This window comes from Helicoverpa armigera, chromosome 21, assembly GCF_030705265.1.
Source record: "Helicoverpa armigera isolate CAAS_96S chromosome 21, ASM3070526v1, whole genome shotgun sequence".
Taxonomy (NCBI): domain Eukaryota; kingdom Metazoa; phylum Arthropoda; class Insecta; order Lepidoptera; family Noctuidae; genus Helicoverpa; species Helicoverpa armigera.
In genome coordinates, this window is record NC_087140.1 from 4232137 (window position 1) to 4254957 (window position 22821).

Sequence of the window (22821 nt, forward strand, 5' to 3'; positions counted from 1 at the left end):
GGAGATAGTTGTGTTAGACAAAATCATTGGCTGACCATTTCCATTTTTGATCAAACACGTTTATTTTAGAGTCGAAAACAGTTGTAAAAGCTCAAAATAAAATATCGTATATTGATTTTATCTACAGGTACGCAATTGACTATAACTAGGTAAAAGTTTGAAAAATCAGTCAAGACACAATACAACATTTACCTAATAAAGTTCAATAACATGTTAAGTAACTTATCTAAATTTTAGTCAAGTTGTAAGCCACAAGTATTTTTCTTCCTGTACTTTACTTCATAAAACCGATTTTTTCCGTGAGAAAATCGTTAATGTGCGCCCTCCCTTACATCCGATGCTCATATTTTTATCTGAGCATGAGTTAATGTCTTGGAATAAAGATAAGCCCCGCCAAGGACAAAAAGATAGCGAATATAATTTATATCCACTACGGTTGTTTATTTTTATTCGAATTAAACCGTAAATTGTTTTATGGGCTTTTAAAAACGTCGTGTAAGTGCTCAAATATCTATGTTGGTGAACTGGGAGTGTAAAAAGCATTGCTTGATGGTTTTATAAGATTTTTTTTCACATTTTAAAGTAATTTCTTTAAAAAATTACAGCCTGAAAATATCGAATTTAATTTGCATAGTCAATGATATACGTTAGTATTTGATCTACCAACATAAGCAAAGATTTTCTTCGTTGTTTTATTACACAGGTATTTTATATACGATAACGCTGCCAGTTGATTAGAATTAGATTTTTTTTATTAGCCTATATAGGCACTTTGCAAAGAAATAACCATATGGGATAACAATATGATGTCAAAGTTAAAGCCAAAATTGAGTAGATACCTACATCCAAAAGTCTGTTCCACACAAGCTGATTCTCCTCAATTTACTTAAAATGTTTCGAAGTTAAAATATCTGAAGTGATTGCTAGATCCCAGAACTTTCAGTAGATACCGACTGTAAAGAGAACCTACTTCGTAAAGAACGAAATAGTTCAGAATATTCTTTGAATAACATTTGAGAAGTTTTGCTTTGAACCTTGAAGTGAAGGAAACATTTTATTTTTTGCCTTGTGAGTAGAGTAACTACAGTTTATTTAGAAAACTATGTTTCATTGCAGCAAATGTACCAGTCTTGGAATTTTAATGTAGGTCAGGTCTGTCCTTAGAATTTTATTCTTCAGGAGGACCTGAAACGCCAAAGATCGAACCACGAACTACCAATGTTGAATTTCGAGGAAAAACTTATAACGCAGAGCGGATAGCCGATGGGGTCGAAAAGTGCTGGAGTGGAGACCACGGACTAGCAAGCGCAGCGTAGGACGTCCACCAACAAGGTGGAAGGTGGATCTTATAAACGTCGCCGGGAGACGCTGGATGCAGGTCGCCTCCAACAGGTATCTGTGGAGATCTAAGGGGGAGGCCTTCAGCAGTGGACGTTCTATGGCTGAGATGATGATGATGAAACTTATAACCCACTTAGTACAAAATTAAAAACAAATGATAAACGGTAGTAAAAGCCAACCAATTGTAAAGCAAAAAGTCTCCATTCAAAATGTACTTTCACGAAGTATTTTTACAATTTAATTAAATCGCAGTAGATACTATTTATCAATAGAGTTGTGCAAAAAGTTTCTTTCATGGTATCGTATCGGAAGTCTAGACTATCGCTGTAAAAGTTTACAAAGAAAGTCCTTTGCTGTTTCCGATTGTGTAAAGGTTCAATGATGTCCGGGTTTTAGAGTGCATTTGTTGGAACAACCAATTTAAAAACCGTTTTATTTTGAGTTACATCATTAGTGCTTGGGAAATGAGTCAGGAAGATAATCTTTAAGAACATGATCAGACTTTAGAAGATAATCAGTACTTTACAACTAAAGTCTTAGTTTTATCGTACCTACACACAGATCTGAATTCATAAATGTTTGTAATATATGTTCAAAACATCAAATAGGGGTCAAAAGTAGCTTGCCCATAATGGATTTTCTCATATATAAGTATATTTCATACAGTGGAGTTTCTTCAGTTTTTTACAACTTTGTCTTAACAAGCTTCAGTGTCTACATAAATACGGGTTAGAATGTTTGACTACTTGTGAATAAACCTTAACTTACTATTCTAATTGAATTAATCTAATTGAAAAACTTTATTAGGTTTATCTCGCACGTCGGATGGGATTGTTTGACCATTTGCATGTTAGTAAGTAACTTTAACTAGAATAATGTTAGTTAAACTAATATTAAGTTACGGAAAGTTGGAGTAATTGTTGGAAATAAAGCCGTATTTGTCATGCGTGGTTTGAAAAAGATTTTGTTTGTTCATTGTTTTATCTGTATCTTGTTATCTTGTTGTACCTGGCAAATAGTTTGGTTGTTATAAATGAACACTAAGTTGTATGTGGATATTATTGATTCCAAACTTGTAATCCTAATCCTAACTAATATTATAAATGTGAAAGTAACTCTGTCTGTCTGTCTTTTCTTCACGCCTAAACTACTTAACCGATTTGTGTGAAATTTGGCACAAACATAGTTTGGAACTTAAGACAGGACATAGGATAGTTTTTATCACAAAAAAATATAAAAATTTTATTCCGAACATAAAGCGATTATTGGTGAAACCAAAAATCTGCTGGAAGTCACTATATTCCACGCGAACGAAGTCGCGGGCAAAAGCTAGTATTATATATGATATATTAATCATGAAAAAAGCTTATTACTAACAGTTAAGTAAATAAGTTCAAAGCCATTTGAGATTTATCTACAAAAAGCCATTTCTAGACTTCATTTTGCATTGTCCAATAAGCGATATAAATATGATTACATATAGCTAAAATTAATAAAGAGTCAATGAAAGTGTTATAAAAAACAGCATAATATTATTATCTTGCGTTTACAGAGTGCGCACAAGGAGCATCTGCAAAAAAATATAGTTTGCAAAAGTAGTGCTCAGTGGTAGAAATTGAACTTATTCAGAGTACCTCCTTTTAGAACCACGCTTTGCTTTCAAGTTTAAAGAGCTAGGTACACTGACTACATATTTTGTTAAACTTGGAATCGCATGCAGTTCTTTCATGATTGATTTTAAGTATCTCTTATATCTCACCGCACTGCACTCATAAGCTCCTGAACATTTACAAAAAAATATTCAAGCCGTATTTATATTTAACAATTAATTATTTATAAAACAGTATTTCCTTGCCTATATTTTTGGGTTTTCTACGAAAAATTTATTAAATTATACTTGTACATAGATGAAAATTGGTTTGGTATAAAAGTATATTTGTGTGATCTCTTAATTAAATGATACATTGCATTATTTAAAGAAATCTTAATGTGAACTGACCTTAACGCTATTGGTAAAAAGCTACTTCTCTATTCGTCGCAAATAAAAAATAAAACTTGTCTGTTTGCAGTGTCTTCACTTTTACCGTTCGACTCTGTCTCATCAAAGAGATGCAAAATGTTGAGTAAATACCCCGTGTTACATGTACTTTTCAAGACGTATCTATAGACTGCAAAAATTACATATCAGTCTTTAAATTCAACTTTTAATAAAACAGTCATCACTGTTGTCTTTTTAATGTAAAGATACATCTTTAGAATATGGAGTCAAATGACCAACATGCAAACAGCTTAATCCCTACTAATATTATAAATGCGAAAGTAACTCTGTCTATCTGTATGACTGATACGCTTCCACGTCTAAACCACTGAACTGATTTTAATAAAATTTGGTACGGAGATAGAGTTAACCTGGAGAAAGAACATAGGATAGTTTTTATCCCGGACTTTTGAAGAATTCTCTTGGTAACGCGATATAACAGAACTCTACGCGGGCGAAACCGCGGGCGGAAGCTAGTTAAAAATAAATAGAACTGTACCAACTTAAACAATCTATGGACAAATATATGTGTTTTGAATTTAAATCACCCTGCAACACCCTTGGTAAGACTGGTTGTCAGACTTTCTGGCTTCTGAGTACCGATAACGACTGCCAAAGATTTTTAATGACAGCCATTAATGTATTTTGAATGTAAATACTTTTATTAAATATTTCGCCCGCATCCCGTGGGAACTACTTCCCGTACCGGGATAAAAAGTAGCCTATAGCCTTCCTCGATAAATGGGCTATCTAACACTGAAATAAATTTTCAAATCGGACCAGTAGTTCCTGAGATTGGCGCGTTCACACAAACAAACAAACTCTTCAGCTTTATAATATTAGTATAGATTCGTGACGTTTTTTTTTCTGAATACTGTACACATAGATACTTACATTGAAAAGAACATTATTTATTTGATTCCGTTCGTTATTTCCTACGATAGAGGTAAACTTGACTGGATAGCTTGTTTGCCACCTATATTGACCAGTCAAAGGCGAAATAAAATGAAAACATAACCACTCATTTGAACTACGGTGCAGTCGGACAAGTTTATTTATTTCTTAATTATTTTGATATAGGATTTATTTCAGTGGTTTAATTTTTTTATACAAGTGCATTCCAATGAAAAGGGATAAACATAAAATGATATAAAATATTGTTTTATTAGGTACTATTTTGTTAGTTTACGTTATTTCTCAGATTATTACTTGCTGAAAAACAAAATGTTTTAATAAATTAATTACCACGAATTGGTGATACTCGTATTTTAATTTTGACCCGTTACTATGTCAACGACTAATTCCCTGACAGGTCTCGAAATGTTTGAGGGCTCTCAAATGAAAACTAAAATATTAGGGTTTCTAGGAATCCAGAAAAGATGCTGGGAACAAACTAGAGTTGTCAGTTTCAAAATGGCCAACAAATACAATAATGTAAAAGTATACATATTTTTCGAAATAAATTAAGTATATCTACTGTTTAATATATAATTTTACATAATGTTTTTAACCTCCGGATCAAAAAAATCATGAAGATTTTACTCTTCACGATTCCCCAAAAATAACTGTTTATTTTTTCTTGTTAAATTCAACTGATGAAATCGAGTCTCCTAATGTTAACACTCACTCCTTGTAACGAAACCATAGCGCGATGTAGACACACGATCCACGCCATCTATCCATCGCCGTCAAACGTGGGGAGTGAAATATGGCCGACTTAATCCAGTAGCGAGTTGATATGAATGATAAGTATTTATAAAAGGGTCTCAGGAAGTTATAACTTAGTACACTATTACGACTATTTTCATTAGTTTACTAAAATTAAATTACTAAAATTCCGAAAAACAAATATGTAATATTAAAATTCTTCCTGATCTGCTGAGTAATGGCAACTAAGTAAATATAGGACTAGTAATATCAGACTGTCATAATTAAAACGTAGGTATTCAAAACATAAAACCTCAACCTTAGCATCGAAACCAATTCAGAATAATTTCAAATCAAGGAAGAGAAAAAAAAGAAATCAAAACTCCATTTCAGTAAAGTTATCACAACTTTGAACTCCTGCAAAGGACGGGATTTTCTTTTTCTCTTTAAAATAAAACAGAAAAAAGTCCCACTCGCCTCTTAATTTTCCGATGCAAACCGTTCGGTTTCTTTTTAAAAGGCATATTACATTTGCATTACGATTTCAAAAGGGTTCAATTAAAATTATGGGTAGGACTGTCGGTGCCACTTTCGGAGTGGTTCCGTACCTTGACATGAAATATTAAGAGGCAATTTTTCTGTCTTTGCCAAAAATCTCCATTTTATATTCCAACCACGTGGGAAGGAACTCCCATCTACCCTTTATGTTCGCTTTTAGGACTCACTTTCTAACTTGGATAATATGCACTGTTAAAGGCTAGTACCATAATACAAACTTTATAGGAATATGAAATTAATTTAATTCACTTTCTATGAAAAATAAAAGCTAAATAGCCTTTTCAGGTGTTTTAAGGCAAAAGAATATTCTTTGTACAATTCTTCGAAAATGCTGACATTTAAGTTTCGGAACGAAGATTTGATAAGTAAGTAATATCCAACCGGACTTATTACTTTAATTGGTTTCATTGCAGACTTTTCATCATAACTGCTACCCGTGACCAATTTTAATATTTCTGCTATTGTCAGCAGAAAAATGAACCAATTAAAATGAAAATTGGATCACTAGCCTAGAGCATGAAAAATAATAGGCTACTTTTTATCTGGGTGTGAAGAGCAGTTCTCTCCCGGGATTCGATTGGAACTACGAGGAACTACATAACTTGCTCTCTTTCTCGTTAAAACTGGATTCATAATATCAGAAATTAGTCCATCTCCTTTTAAACAATATTAAATTGCCAAAATTAATTAATTTATTTTCGACAATAATTCTTGGTCTTTATAGTGTACCTAAAAACTTTCTATAATAAATATGGATCTCTAAAAATATGGAAGTTTTCCCGCCAGTGGAGGTCATTATAGCTTTAAAAATGGCTGCCGATAGAAGCCGCATCCCAATTAAGGAGAAGCCTTGACATTTGCCAGAATTAACGAATTTATGGACGTGATAATTTTATTGAAAGTCGTTGAGAAATAAATGGATTACTAAATGTTATTATATGGAAATGGACTCATTATTCGTTGGGTCTAGCTAGGCAATATTTAGGGAAACTATATTTCTGCCGTATTTGAATTTTTACTCATCCACAGAGTCACTAAAAATACTCAAAATTTACAGAGAACTAAAAATACTTTTTTACAAGTCTATTTAAAACTGCATTGCACCATTTTTATTTGACCACAGAAAACTTCACCTGAAGTTCCAAAAATATATCGAATTAGTTCCAAAATGTTAAGCATCTACAAAGAGTTCTAAGCCTTTAGGTACTAACCCGCATTGAGAGCAAGCTTTACTGAAAAGAAGCCAGGTAGGCATCTCATCAGTATTCTAGATACGTCAGGCTTAAACGTGAGTCCCAAGTACGATTTCGTGGCTTATCTTACACCTGCGTACAAAAATACCCTGAATGTTATCTACAGAGCGAAAAGCATTCATTTGGAAGGTTTTAATTTTGAAGAAAAAGGTATTGTAAGTAATCCGGGGGGGCTTTTAATACCCTGACAATGGAAAATTGCAGTAGTCACTACACTTTAGAAGTGATTATAATAGATCTAGTCGCCACTACCAAAAAAAGACCTGCTGGATATTTACTTCCCCAAGTTAGAGGGGATTTACCCGTACTGATATTTTTAGCTTCGGAAATATACCGCATCTGAAACTTTTTAATATATAGTTACGTTTTATACCTCTTCGTATTTACTACGTTCAATTTGTTAACACTAAATTGGGTGCGGTTTTGGATTGCTGCTGCAATAGCCAAACGCAGCCTTCCAACTGGTTTAAACTGTAATTAAAACTCTAGGAGTCTGGTTTTAAGGTTTAATGTACTTTAGAGAACAATTTGGGGATTCGAACTATCCTGAAATATGTTTTGTATTCGTTCGTGACACTTTCCAATTTAAAAAGTAACTAAATTAATGATAATTGTTTTTGTATTATTTGTAAAGAAGTGTGGGAACTATTGAATTAACTATCTAATGTTGGGTATACACAGAGTGCACATACGTTTCTTTGAATAAGTATGACAATGGCGTCTCCAGTTTGTTTAATTCTCTAAGCTCTCGGGTTATAATTATTATTTTACTCTAACATCTACAAACATTAACAATACTGTCTCCTTAATATTCTATCAAGTCAAGTTACACAAGGTAATCTGAAATCGTTTGTTTTACCGAAGAACATTCGTTGACATACGATATTTTGCGTTTTCATCCAAGTTTAGGGAATTTGGTTTTTTCATATAATATGTCGAAACTGGTACTCAATGTGGTCTTGTTATTCTTTGAAGTTTTATTTTTTTATTCGCTTTCTTTCACGGAATTCACGTTATTCAAGTGTGCTTATAATGTTTATTGGTTTTTGTAGGTAATTTCTACCTTTGTACATAATATGAATTTAGATGAGAAAAGAGCAGCTGTGACAATGGTAAAGCTCTCATTTTCCTTTCGTTTGATGGGAATTTACCAAATGACTTGTCCTGCTGTGGGTGCAGCGGTGAGGAAGTGCCAGACATCATGTTCCTTCAGGAGCCCTTTCGAACAACCACGTAGGCCCAGCAGGCTTCGGCCATAAGGATCTCATCTAAAATTGTTAAAGCTCTTAGAAAATACTGACTATAACACCATTAACAATTCACAGGAGAACATGATATTTTAACTTCTGAAAATTGTGCATCAAACATTTTAGGTATCTGACATTATTTAAACAACATAATAAGCATTGAATTGAAGCGTTAACAGAGCTGAATATTTTAGGCATTTATTATAACCCGATTGAATGTTATTTATGCAAGACTTAATTCTAACATTTGTACAGTATTTACTTTATTTAACATTGAAATGTGAATTCAAATTAGCCTTAAATTTTTACCTATGTCAGCTTTAAATATGTTTATTTTGTTTGTGTTTTTTAGCAGTTTGAAGTTTTGGAAATATACGGATTTAAAACATAATAATTTATTTTATTGTTTCTTACTGTCCGATCTGTAAGTAAGTTTCACTTGTACCTGGGACATAAAAGTTCCAAATAAATATTTTATTTTTTAATCTGTTAGTTGAGGTATTAAGCGCGACACTTTTATAAAACAACTTATTTTATCATAAAAAATACATAAATTATTATATTCAGGTTTATTTATTTAGACCTTCAAAATAGAAACTTCTAAGATAAACCAAAATTCACAACATTAACTTCACATACTTAGGTAATTATAACGAGTCGTATCTCAAAGGTGATTACTATATTACCTACAAGTATGTTTACAAAGTCACAGATGAACTTCCTAATACGCTCATCTCAAACTTTGTGTTTGTCATAATTTTGTGCTTCTTGTTTTTATAGCTGTTTTGAAACTTCATCTTTATCATGTAAGAGTGCCTACAGTTCTTGCCAAATTCAATGACGGTTCACAACGAACCTTCGACGCATAGGCACGCGCATATGACTCCCTTCTGCTGAAACCTGAAAACGGTTTCTGTGTAACATCTCGAGCGGTTTTCTGAGCCGCCGTAAGTATTGGCGCAAATTCTCGACGTGTTCCAGGGGTCTTCAGGTTCGATTACTACTATGACCCACTACGACTCAACATCGGCAAGTTTAAGATTAAGCAAGTGTTATATATCGATAGATATAGAAAAGTAAAACTCCTTATGAAGTCTAATACAATATTCCGTAGGTAAACCAAGACTTTTCTATCAAAAAAGACCCAACCCACAAAAAATACAGCAAACATAGCTTGCTTTCCTGCAAATATCTCTACTAGTACCGAAACAGTCGGTCTGTTTACGAGACGAAGTTCCTCCCAGACGTTCGCAGCAGATATCTTCGTGATTAATGTAATAGCACAAAATGATGGATAATGCCTAACTAATGGAGTTATCGCACTATACACCATATAACTTGAACTTCCATTTCCAGTCTTATTGCCGTGTTAATTGGATTTATATTATATTACCGTAATATTCTTCGTACTCTTAAAGGCAAGATTTGAAAGGATGAAATAGGTTCTTCCAAAAACAACAGTTCAAAACAGGCCACTCACCTTTGACATCACTCAAAATGATTAAATGCAAACTCCAACGAGAACAAACAAACACGAAGTATCATGTCACACTAATTTTATTAAACCCGAGTTTGGATGTGTGGATGTTTGTCACTCTTTCATGTTAAACTTCTGAACGGATATTGATAAAACTACACAACATTAGCTTCTAGCTGTATTGCAAGGTGTTAACCACGTCCTGAAGGAAAACTTTCATACCAGGCTCTTCCAAATAACGTAGGTTTCTATTGATAAAATAATTTTCAAAATAGATGTACTAGAACTAGAGGTTATAGTTATCGGCACGAATCTTGAGCTCTGACCTTCACCTGCGCAGAAGTAATTTATTGGGTCCCTTTTGTGGTATGAAGCGAGGCGCGGGGGCGGGCTAAAGCAGTGATTGGGCCGAAGTGCATCGCGTCATAGCCGTCACTCGGGATTAGTTCTTTGCTAATAAATCACTTCTGCGCAGATGTAGGTCAGAGCTCAAGATTCGTGCCGATAACTATACCCCCTTCGAACTTTAACCATAACTACACATTTAATGACACAGGTTATTTTTATCCGAGTTCGAGAAGAATTTCCTTCGAGATGCGAGTGAAGCCGTAGAGATCTGCTAGTATAACTTAACATCAAGAGCTGCGTACATTAAGTCGTTATTCAGAGTAATTGAAGAGGCGTACCTGTTTGCTTCCAGTAATTTGTTGTAATGTTGCAACTTGAACCTCATATGGTTCGCTTGAGTGTTTACTTACATGTGGGTTGCTTCCTTTTTAGTAAAGATCGTCTTCCAGAAACAGCGATTGACTATGTTTTATATTATACGTACCTCAAGAATAAAATCAGATACCTCAGGAACCAGTAGAGTAGTTATGTGGCACCAAATTATACAAATGACAGTTAATTACTGCTTTGACTCTTATGGTTCTACTACAAACAAGTTGTCATCTCTCAAAAAATGTCGAATTTATGTTTAACATTCTTGTACTTAGTAAGACTATGATAGATTCACAACGAAATAAAAACGACTTCAAAAAATTCTTTGAAACTTCCCTACTTAAATAAATCATTACAAGAGAGTCCCATCAAAATTAAGGTTATCGTTTCCATCACAGATATACGAGAAGGTAAACTCGCTGAAAATTAAATGATTTACGATTACATAATTGTGTCACCAAATCCCCAAAACTAATTACGAGAAAACACCGTAAATGCAAATTTTCAGCCCTCCAATGATATAAATCTTAACATTAATCTTCCTCGCACCTACCATATCTCACTACCCTCGGAGTTCTGGCAAAATTATTATACCAATGTACTGTAATTTAGATTCCTCCTTTAAATTATTATACATGATGTTATTTAGAACGTAAGTATAACGAGAACATCGTGGGCTAAATATGGTTTCGAATTTTGTTGTGGAAACTCGTAATGTGTGATAATTTGTTTTGAACATTTTAAGAGGGATCCAGGTAATTAGCGTTAAAATTACCTGTATTTATTGCTTTCTTGTGAATACTAGACTGCCAAGTGCCAAGATATTCTTTTCAATTGAAGTGATTATTCGATAAGATATTCGCATTAATCGTATTTATAGATTGGGGATAAAAGCTTTTTATGACCATAAGTGTATAGATCAAAAGAACAGTACCACTAAAAAGATGCAAAAAAAGAAAACTTTAAAATTTAGAAACATCAGGCCCACCAGTAAAGTGCACGATTAATGACAATTGATTTGAAACAGAAAGAACAAAAATAATTACGTCTGAAGCTAGTTGATGACAGTCATATCCAGTCAAGCTGTAAAATTCTATGGCTTATAACACCTTAGGCTAGAAGAAACACTATAACCACAGCTTTAACCTTCATTTATTTCACTCGACAGCCATTTTGTACAAATCTTATAATCGCGTGTTCAGGCTGGGAAGATGATTGTATTTTGGCTGTCTTCGTGAATAAGAAAAAAATAACATTACAAAAAGAAATACGTTATGCACAAATAACCTTTATTTTTTTTTCTATAAGAAGAATGTTCCTGAAAAACTCTATTCTTCTTGTAGGACACAAATTGTAAAACATGATTCTTTAAAGGCTATTTCAGGCTTTTATACAGCCTTGAAAACATTCCTATATACATATTTTATGTCGTTTTTTAAATATATTTTATAACGCTTGAAATGCCTTTCAGTACCTAAAACGGTTAGTCTATTTGTAGTCATTCAAGCTAAATCTCAGCTATTATATCACTTCAGCATAATTGGCCCATTATCCCATTATATTGTGATCGAATGATGTTATAAACACGTTTGTACGTAACCGAGACGATGAAAACTCGATGGCTTGTGAATAAGCGTATAAATTACAGGCCATGTTGTTTTTAAAGATGCCTGTTCAGGCTTCGACTGTAATACGTCAGTCATTTGTTTTATGCAGATATTTTATAAATAGCATCATCTTCTTACTGTGTGGACTGCAAGTTCTAGTTAGGTGTCTTATGTTTTGTGAATGTCTTGTCAAAGTCTCTAGAAGAAGCAGCGGGTAACTACTATTTTACACATCTCATAGGTATTGAGACGTAAACCTATATACCTTGCCTAACTACTATAGGTATATTGTTATTTTTCTTCTCTTCTTTAATGCATGCTGTGATTTCCTATAATTAAGGAAACACAAGAAAAGTTGATATCTGTTCCTAAAACCTGTCTAATGTGTATTTCTTGTTGGAAATCCAAATAAATAAACCCGTCCAATACAAGTTGTCTGGAATACGATCATTTCGGTCACACACACATACTACTAATCACAGCTTGTCACATACTACTTAAATTAAACAATTCAAATGAGGGGAAAAAATCTATAAAAAATCATACAATTCTCTGAAAGACTCGGTCTTCAAAGAAGAATCGTCTCTTTTAAAGATTTTTCAACTGACATCAAAGTTTTCCTTTCATTTCCTACCGATACGTTTGATATAATGAACGTTCTTACAATATCCGTAAGTATTAGAGACACGCGTGTCAATCAAGAATAGGAAATTATGTTTTTAAGCTCTTAGAAGTTAATTCGGTTTTTGATTTTTTGATGATAGGTTATTGGCAGTTGTTTCGATTTTAAAAGGAAAATAAATGGGACACGTGTAGAGTTTGCATTTTTTTTCTTAAGATTCATAACAGCATATTTATATCTTTTTTTATTATTACTTTTATAAAAAACGGCGATTCCATTTATCTGGTGCATTTTCAAAATTGCAAGCCTAACTTTCGTCAGTAAGTCGAGCCACTCCTAAAATGAGTGTCTTTGAATATTCTGTACGATCTCAATATTTCTTATATTATTAAAGAAAGAATTGATAATAGATTGGCACATAAGCATAGTATTCACGATCGATGTAAACTAATCATTTTGTTCTCCGTATTTCACAACATAATTTAGTTTTTTGTTTACACAGGATTTAAAACTATACATATAAGACACAAATAACTATGTTCCACTTCAAAATATTTTCATCAACTTCCACGACGATTTAAGAGTCATAAAGGGACTTGTCGCATCGTGAATAGGACGCCTGTATCTCGTTAATAAGTGGGATTAATTTGGCTTGACGCGGTAAATATGACTTTACGGTAAGGTTATTTGTTCTAACGTCAAAATTGAGTATTTTAGATGTTGGTGTATTTTTAGTCTTCTTGGTAATATTTCAACATTTTGAGTTTTGAGTCTGGTGTCAATTTAAGTATCTGCAGTATTAAGACATAAATTATTATTAATCTGCGATACAGACTGCAAATAACCTGTGTCTGTATAAATATAACTTACTCTTTTCCTGCGGCTTCACCCGCGTCTTTTAGGAACTGCAGCCCGTACCGGAATAAAATATAGCCTATGTTAGTCACAAATAATGTAGCTTTCTAATGGTGTAGTTTTTGAGTTTATCCATTGCAAACCAACGAACAAAGTTTTCCTATTTATAATATTAGTATAGGTGTAAATTACTTGATAAATATCTCCACCCTCAATCAAAATCATTCACATCCTTTTACCCCTTAACTCAAACAGGCGTATCATGAACTAATCCTGGTTACACGTCATCAATATTATGCTACCTGTGGGCAGTAAGCCTCGGATACATTGCCTCGCCTTACATGCACCGCCTCGCCTCAAATCAGACGTATAAGCCTTACCTCAGATCAATAATTCTAGTGGTATGTGGCAAGGCATGCGGTAATGTACATAACAGAAGATTTGTGGCCTAATTGGATGGTTCTCAATAGTAGATCATTTTTTTGTCTTTTCTTTAGTCAACTATGTTGGAGTTGGCTTCCAGTCTATCGGGATGCAGTTGGGTACCAGTGTTTTATATGGAGTGACTTCCTATCCTGATCTCCTCAACTCAGTTATCTAGGCTACCTGATGCCTCTAGGTAAGACTAGGTGTTAAACTTTCTGGTTTCTTTGGAAAAAGATGATCAAAAATGTTCTTGACAGCAGATGTTCTTTCTTTAGTATGATTGTGTTGGTTTGGTGACCAAAACAAGTACATGTAAAAAGATTCATTTGCTCACTAAGGAGAAATAAATAAAATCATATTTGCGTTTATCGTATTAATCCTCTAAGTTAATGACAAGTTTCTCCCACAGAACATGTCCTGAGTTTAGATAGCAATCGTAATTACATGAAACTATGCGACAAATTACAGGTATCTGTTGAAACTACTCACAAATGTTCCACCTATAGACTTTAGGCAACTAATACAAAGTAAACTATATTTACTCACTAACACAGTAATCCAATACACACTATTGGTGTATCATATAACATAAAACTAAGCCTACACTAACCGAGCTACGGTAATCAAATGTAATCAAACGCCGTACGTGTATAGCGAGCTTATCGTCGAACGTGTAAACTGCGGTTTATATTTCATGCCTCGTTTGATATAGGAAGCATACTCGCTTACGTAACTACATAATTCTAGGATAGTAGGTGCGTTAAGCTGATCCTTCTCCGGTTGTGTGATCCATCGGACGACCGTAGAGTGAGGAAATAGAGAGTATCTCTGTTTGCACTACACTATAACCTGTGCAGCTTTTTACCTTTTTAAAAAGCGATGCTGAGGCCGAAGATCAATCTGGATGGTTTTTTTTTATTATAATCACCTTCGTTTATACATATATCACACTAGGGGTTCTCCTTTTGAATTACTTTCAATACACATAGAGATACTAACTTAGCGCGTAGCTATTTATGTTTTAGCAACAGATAAATAAATAAATAAATACTACTAAGATATTACAGGCAACATTCTATAAATAATATTATTTTAATTCTAAAATTATATCTGAAAAGTTCTAGAAGAAATATGCAATCCAAACAAAGCATGGCAACACTTATTTATCGGAAAAGCTTCGTAAATCAAATAATACGTTGCAGGATAATTATTCACGTTAATATTCATAAGTTTAATGAAGAGATATCGGCTTATTTGTACGAGCACTGCTTTTGTTTTATCTACTTATTTGTGAAACGTAGTCAATTTACATTTCATCTTTGAAGAAATTGTTTAACGTTATCTTTGTTCTAAGTACATTTTCTATGGGCAGCGAGCACAACGGCAAAGCTATCTCAAATTGACAAAAAATAAAAAAATTGGTCTTGTTTATTTTATTCAAAATTTCCGGATTTGTTGCAATTTTATTTTCTGACACAGTTTGAGTAATGAGCTCTCCTTTTAATCTTCTTTTATATCTTATCATCTACCCTAAAAAACTTTAATGAACATTTGAAGTCAAAGCTGGAAGTACTGAAAATCTTCGAAACTTTAACAGTCATAACCTATAAACCAGTTTTACGACAAACCATCAACTAAATCTTCTAACGTTGAGCAATAACCTTACCTTTTGCTAGCAAACGGCCTCTTTAGATAAAAGCCTCAATTCAGGCCTAAATAGGGCCAAACATGGCCCAAATATGGCCTGGGTTAACGAACGAGGCCTTAAGTAGGCACTCAAAATGCCCTCGTGGACCTCTTATGGATCAAACCCTTAATGCTTGAGGGTCATTTAATCAATTTTTTTTTGGCATTAAATTGGTACTTTTCGCGTTAGGAGGAAAGAGGGTTAAGATGTTTAGAGTCGTTTTGATTGAGGGCTTTCAATTTGATTTTTATTTTGGTGTTTTTAATAGGCAAATTGTTGAATATTTTGAGAACATCCGTTCTTGTGGCAAATAATAATTTGTATCAACTTTTTACAATGGTTTTTCATCTGCATCTTAAATGAACGAAACGACATTCAGTTACAAAAGTAGGTACCTACAGTAAAATAACTACATGTTTAGTCTAAATAGAAGAATAAGCTCTATACGCATTTTCTATAGATGTATCACAAACCCTTTACGAAGAGCATACAAAATGATAATACCTTGAGAGAATATATCGGAAAAGACACAGTTTTTACACATTTTATTTCATTTAGTTTTGAATTATATACATATACTCCAAGTTCATACAAAACATAATCTCAAAAGAAATTCTGAAAAAAAAGGTAAACAATTTATAGAGAATCCTGGTTCTCCAACTCTGTGGGTCGGATGTTGTCGAACACTTATTGTTTCATTAGCTCCCGTGTCCGTCCTTTTCCTTCGCTGACAAGCTTAGAGCATTTAAATCACCGGAGCAGTCATGAGCACAAATCTCTGTGGAAAAGTCTGCCAACTTACACGCAGGGGTAACGCAGCGAAAAGTGCACGAAAAAATTACAAGTATTTTGTCCTTAGATTTCTTTTATAGAAAATTTTAATACAAGCAATCAAATACAATAATCTTCTTATTCGGTATCACTGTAAATAAGTTAATTCGGTACCTCTGTGTGAGAGGAGGCCTGTGCACAGCAGTGGGACGATAAAAAGGATGAACTATAAACAAATACCTACATACGATAGTACCTACAAACGAGTATGAACGGTGGTCTCGTATTTACCTTTAGCAAAATGAGAGTACAGCAATGGCGTCTCCTGTTGGCCAAATGATCTAAGCTGACAATAGATCTGATTTCATTTGATCTCGTTTAGCTTCGGTTTGTGTAAAGATACGTGGGTTGTACACGAGGTTGTTTATTTTCAGATACAAGTCGACTTGAGTGACTTTGTATTTTTGGTATTTTTCTTAAAACTATTTTTAATAGACCGCTATTATTGCAAATTTACTTACCTTTATGGTTTTATATGAAAGTCTTCTAAACAGCGAAATAGTAAAAAATCTAAGAAGGTTTCTGAAGTTTTCTTTTGCAAAAATATTGATTCTGGAATTATTGTATTAGCGTTAATTTCGACAAAAAAAAAAACATTTCTTGTATAATATTAGTACCAAAGAAGGCCCGTTTTATAATGTGTGTATACTAACTTTTAATGCGGACGATTTTTGTGACTCCAACATCTATTTATAAAAAAAAATACGAATTCGCTTTTGCCCCCAGTAAGTAAAAACTCACTTAACCACACCACGGGAAACCAGGTAATCTAAAAACTACAGTGGAATTTGCAAAGACGCAGCACAAACAGCGAGGGGTTTACAAAAGCTGGTCAAATATACCCCCGTTGCAATGAAGATGGTTTGGTAAACAAGTGCTGCAAACACGGGTTGCAAATACTACGGGTGGCCACTGTGAAACATTTGTGAAGCGATTCGGTAATGTGACTTTACTACTGTTATTACCGACGTATAACGTCTATAAATGAAATTTCAGAACTGTTAAGTTATTTGGCGTGAACTATACATAAGTACCTAGCAAATAGTGATGGTGAGCTGATGTTTTTTTTTTATTTCTGGTAGTAAACTTAACTTCGTAGTAATCTATCAATCATATCCACTAGGTAGATGCACACAACATCATCATCGGTCTAGCTTTTTCCTAACTACCTATCTTGGGGTCGGCTTACAGTCTTACCAGATGCAGCTGAGTACCAGTGCATTTTCCCTAAACTCCTTTACTCATAATCCATTTTGATCATCGGTATTTTGCATGCAGCCACTGCCTATCTGGCCTCCTTAACCCAGTTACCCGGGCAACCAAATGCCCCTTGGTAGGACTCGTTGTCAGACTTTCTGGCTTCTGAATAGCCTTCTTAAAATAACGAAGTTGTGACAGTCCGTATCAATTTTTTTTTAAATTGATGGAATACATAAATGACATAAAAAGCTTTTCATTGCACTGGTACTTAGCTACATCCGGTTAGACCGGAAGCCGACACCAACATAGTTGGGAAAAAGGCTCGGAGGATGATTGCAGACCCATGACACATAAGATAACGTAGGACAGTTTCAAGAGAAACCTCTGTGCACAGCTTTAATAAAAATGTTAGCCATGTAATCACAATATACACAGGTACATGTAACATTGTCTGTTAAGCATCTTAGGTGCTATCATCATTAGCTCAGAAAATGGCCGTCATAAACCCTTCGTGCTTGCAGGTGAGATAAAAAGCAGTTATTTTGAGTAGGCACTCACTGAAACATAGTCTAGCTGGGCTGTAACTAAGAAGTTACTGCTACAAGGTAACATCTTGGATTATTTGTGTTTATTTTCTCTAGATTTACCTTTGGTTAATAAGCTCTTGTTTTTACTGCTGTATGTGTCAGATATATTTAGTTAGAATAAAGGCTGTTTCTTATAATTCACATTAATGGATGCATGGATGATGTGTGTTTGATTGCATGACTATTTTAAAGACACTTCTGGACGTAGTTCCCTTAAGTCACGGATTTTCTTATATTAAATTAATTTGCCTATATTTTGTGAAACAGATGAACTGATTGAAAACAAATAAAAGTCGGAAATATAAGTATGGATAAAAGTACTTGAATACTTTTTATCAGGGTGTCTGAAGAAGTCTCCCCTTACTATGCTCTCTATTAACATTATACATACAGCACTCACTCATTAAAAACAATTGAATGTATCGATAATGTTGTAGAGAAAGTATCTCGTTTTCACTCGGTCCAATCGAGAACCAGAGTTAGTAACTCGATTGAAATTCTCAACAGGAGTGGAAGCTTTCACGTTTATTAAATAGTCGAATGCATTAGTCGAACCGACTTTTCTGACTGCAATTAGTTTTGATTAAAGTCATCGAAATATTCTATCGATACATTGATCGTATCAGAATATTGATGGTGATATTATCAGTATATGGGGACATGCTTGTTTAACTCATAATAATTTTTAAAGGACTTATAGTTTATGCTGCCATTTATACTTAATTTTCTTATGTCGTATTTTTGCACTAGAAAAATTCTAAAGAAATGAAAAGAATTCACATTCAGTTAAAAGATTGTATATATTTGTATATATTTGTTGATTTTGTTTACACAATATTGCACTTTCAGAAACAGAATCATCACTATAGCTACTAAGGCTTATTGCACACATAATGCACCCTAAGCCCTTTTCTTTAAAATTCAAATTGCTAAGGTTTTTCTACTTTATATTAACACAGTAGATACGTTATTAAAATGTCCGTGGCATCATGAATAAATTCTACTCATATGGATTTTCATGAAGGTTCCGTTTGGAATTCTTAATGCAAGGATAACATTGAATATTCTAGATATTACAGCTTTTTCGTTCTAACGTTTAAACTTTAAACCATAGAAATAAATTATTTTTAATTATGTCAGAAAAAATGGGTTATAAAAGGTGTAAACATTTTTGAACTTTTCTCTTTCACCAATTTCCTTTAAGATCATAATAAGAGGTCGAGCTAGAAGATTGAAGGATACTTTCGATTTTTGTTGAGGTCAAAAACTATTTTTAAACCCGGCAAAAAATAACGTTATAAAGGATATATGTACATTACTCTTGCAAACAATATAATGTATATTAACAAAAACTGGTCTGTACTTATACGGAACTTATAAGTAAGAACTCATTTCATTTAACTCAAAAACATTACGAAACTCTTAAACGAGGTAATACAGGCACATTTTTCCAAATTAAAAGTAAAACAAACTCTCATCCGAGCATTTAATTAAATTATTTAAATTTTTCCGACGTCCCAGCTGCGCGGAGGCGAAACAAAAACAGTTAACGTATGTATGTTTATCATATCCACGTAAATACTTAGCATTTTTAAGGGTTAAAATTATTTCATTCAATTACTCTTAAGTAATGAAACATTTAAGGCTACGTTTCTTTAGCTAAAGCGCGATTTTTTTAGGGTTAACATAGGGAAATTGTTATACATTTACCAGTCTAACCAGGGGGTATTGGGTTGCCCGGGTAACTGGGTCGAGGAGTTCAGATAGGCAGTCGCTCCTTGTAAAACACTGGTACACAGCTACATCTGGTTAGACTGGAAGTCGACCCCAACACAGTAGGAAATGGCTCGGAAGATGAAGATGATGATTTACGATTTTTCTGAAAATAATTGTGTGTATAACAATAATCATGAACATGAATAATATACAAATTTCTCCTCTGTATACCAATCATTGACCTAAAAACTTTAATCCCATTAAATATCATCATCCTCCGAGCCTTTTTCCCAAACTTTGTTGGGGTCGGCTTCCAGTCTAACCGGATTCAGCTGAGTACCAGTGCTTTACAAGAAGCGACTGCCTATCTGACCTCCTCAACCCAGTTACCCGGGCAACCCAATACCCCTTGGTTAGACTGGTGTCAGACTTACTGGCTTCTGACTACCCGTAACGACTGCCAAGGATGTTCAATGACAGCCGGGACCTACAGTTTAACGTGCCATCCGAAACACAGTCATTGGTGTCTAAGATATACTTAGAAAGTACATACAAACTTAGAAAAGTTGCATTGGTACTTGCCTGACCTGGGATCGAACCCGCGCCCTCATACTCGAGAGGTCGGTTCTTTGCCCACTAGGCCACCACGACTTCTAATCCCATTAAATAGCTCGGCTGTAATTCACGATGCCATTCATTTCAAAAAGATATCTACAAAAGAAACAAAAGTATTGGAAAAAAGATTAACCGGATAAGGAACGGTCGAAATAAAAACTTTTTGTGCGAAAACTTCAAAAGAATTCAATTGGGTTTCGTGAGTGATGAGACAGGTAATATTAAATTAAATTAAATAAATGGTCGGCTTTATTATACTGGAAAACTGTGAATACCCCATCTTATGTTTTCTTAAGTTATTTCGAGAAGAAAAGATTTTGTTTGGGGATTTTATGATGTAGAATTCAAATAATGTACTCTGTACCGTTGCTTGTTGCTATTGTTACTTTATTTCTTATGACTTGTATTCCATAAATACCTATAGTCCGAACAATATCGGTAAGTAACAAAATTATTTTAAATTTTTGAACATTACATTTTAAATTTTTTAATTCTGCAGAACTGCTGTACATTATTTCCATCGATTTGGCAAACTAAAGAAAACTTAAACAGAGTATTATAATTCTTAGCCTGAATAATACAGAATTTGCCTCTATGCCTCCTCTGTCTTTGTTATATTCCACATAGTTAATCAAAATATCTATTTCATCACTTATTTTTCTCTTGTTGAAAGAAAAGGCAATTTTATTACATACTAGGGTTTATTTAATTATTAATGTACACACTATCTGAGGGCACGGCAGTGCCCCAGCCAAGACTCGAGCAAAGCGGGCACGGCCGTACCATCTTTTCTCGAAGCGTTTCGCGGCTATTTCAGCCCCCTGTATCTTCCATGTGAACAAAGCTAGGAGTTTAGATTTTCGATGACCAAGAGTAAGTATTAGAACAAGCTCGGTCTCAAAATTACAAGACATTTGAATAAATAGTTTACGAGTTATGAGCGATCAAAGTTACACCATTTTGTCACTGACTCACTCACTGACCGATCATCAAAAGTCTAAGGTACTTCTAGCAAACTGAGAACCTTCAAATTTGGCACCAAGACAGGTTATTAGCTACATATAAAGGAAAATTATAAAACCAAAAAATTAATAAAAAATAGGAAACAAATTTATATTTGCGGTTTTCAAGAACATTGTGTATGAATTTTGACTGCATTGATAACTTTGTTATTTATTTATGTACAAAATGTTACTATTTGTTTTATTGTTACATAGTGTGGTATATTGTTATTATGTATTAAATATGAATAAAATACATATGAATAAAAAAGCTAGGTTAAATGAAATGAATAATGATAAAATCTTTTATATAAATGCAGTGCGATAAATACTCCATGCTCGCTCATAGATGGCGTTGTCCTGGTCTAAATCGCGCTATGGTTTCGTTACATAGCTCAGTATAAGTAGTACTTAAAAAAAAAAACAAATAATTTCATGTGATAGTACCATCTATCTCTGAAATAAACCCCTTTGATTCTAAAAGATATTCGATTCGAAAATTCGACGATTTCGAAAAGTTTTACTTTATTTAAAAATGCTTTTCGTGCTACTTTAGGTGTACATATTTAGTTTGTAATATATTTAGTAAGTTGCATGTAAGCTAATTTAATTTGTTATATACTTAGAAAAGAAAGAGACCTACAAAAAATAAATTAGATCCCACCAAAAACATTAAATGTAAAAAAAAAGCCAAGCCTCTACGCAATTCTTCCACCGTAAAATGTTGTGAGATCGCATAGAAGCCAAGTCCTGTTCAACTTTATTTGTAATACTAAATTAATATTTTGTGACTATATCAATAGTTTTGTTCACATTTCAATAATATTGTCTTGGCCATGAGCACAAGTTAAAAGTCGCTCCTTGTGTATCCCCGTGTAAATACCGTTGGATTGATAAATTTATATATGGACATGATTTTACGATTGGACTGATTGGAATTTGAGATCACGATAGACTAAACATGCGCCATAGTACATGTGCAGTTCATTGATGTTGGATGATACTGACTGTCGGTCATTTAATAACAATAAACTAAAAGTATTTAATTCTGTGATATTAAACTTCATGTTTGACTTTCACCTCTTCCAGATATGCTGTATTATATATATTTATAGTTTATTGTGCTCATGGCCAAGTCAATATTCTTGGAATGTGAACAAAACTATTGATATAGTCACAAAATATTAATTTAGTATTACAAATAAAGTTGAACAGGACTTGGCTTCTATGCGATCTCACAACATTTTACGGTGGAAGAATTGCGTAGAGGCTTGGCTTTTTTTTTACATTTAATGTTTTTGGTGGGATACATATATACAAACTTAAACTACTTATCTTTATACAAAACTAAAAATAAAATACTATATACAAAATATATATAAACATAAAACAT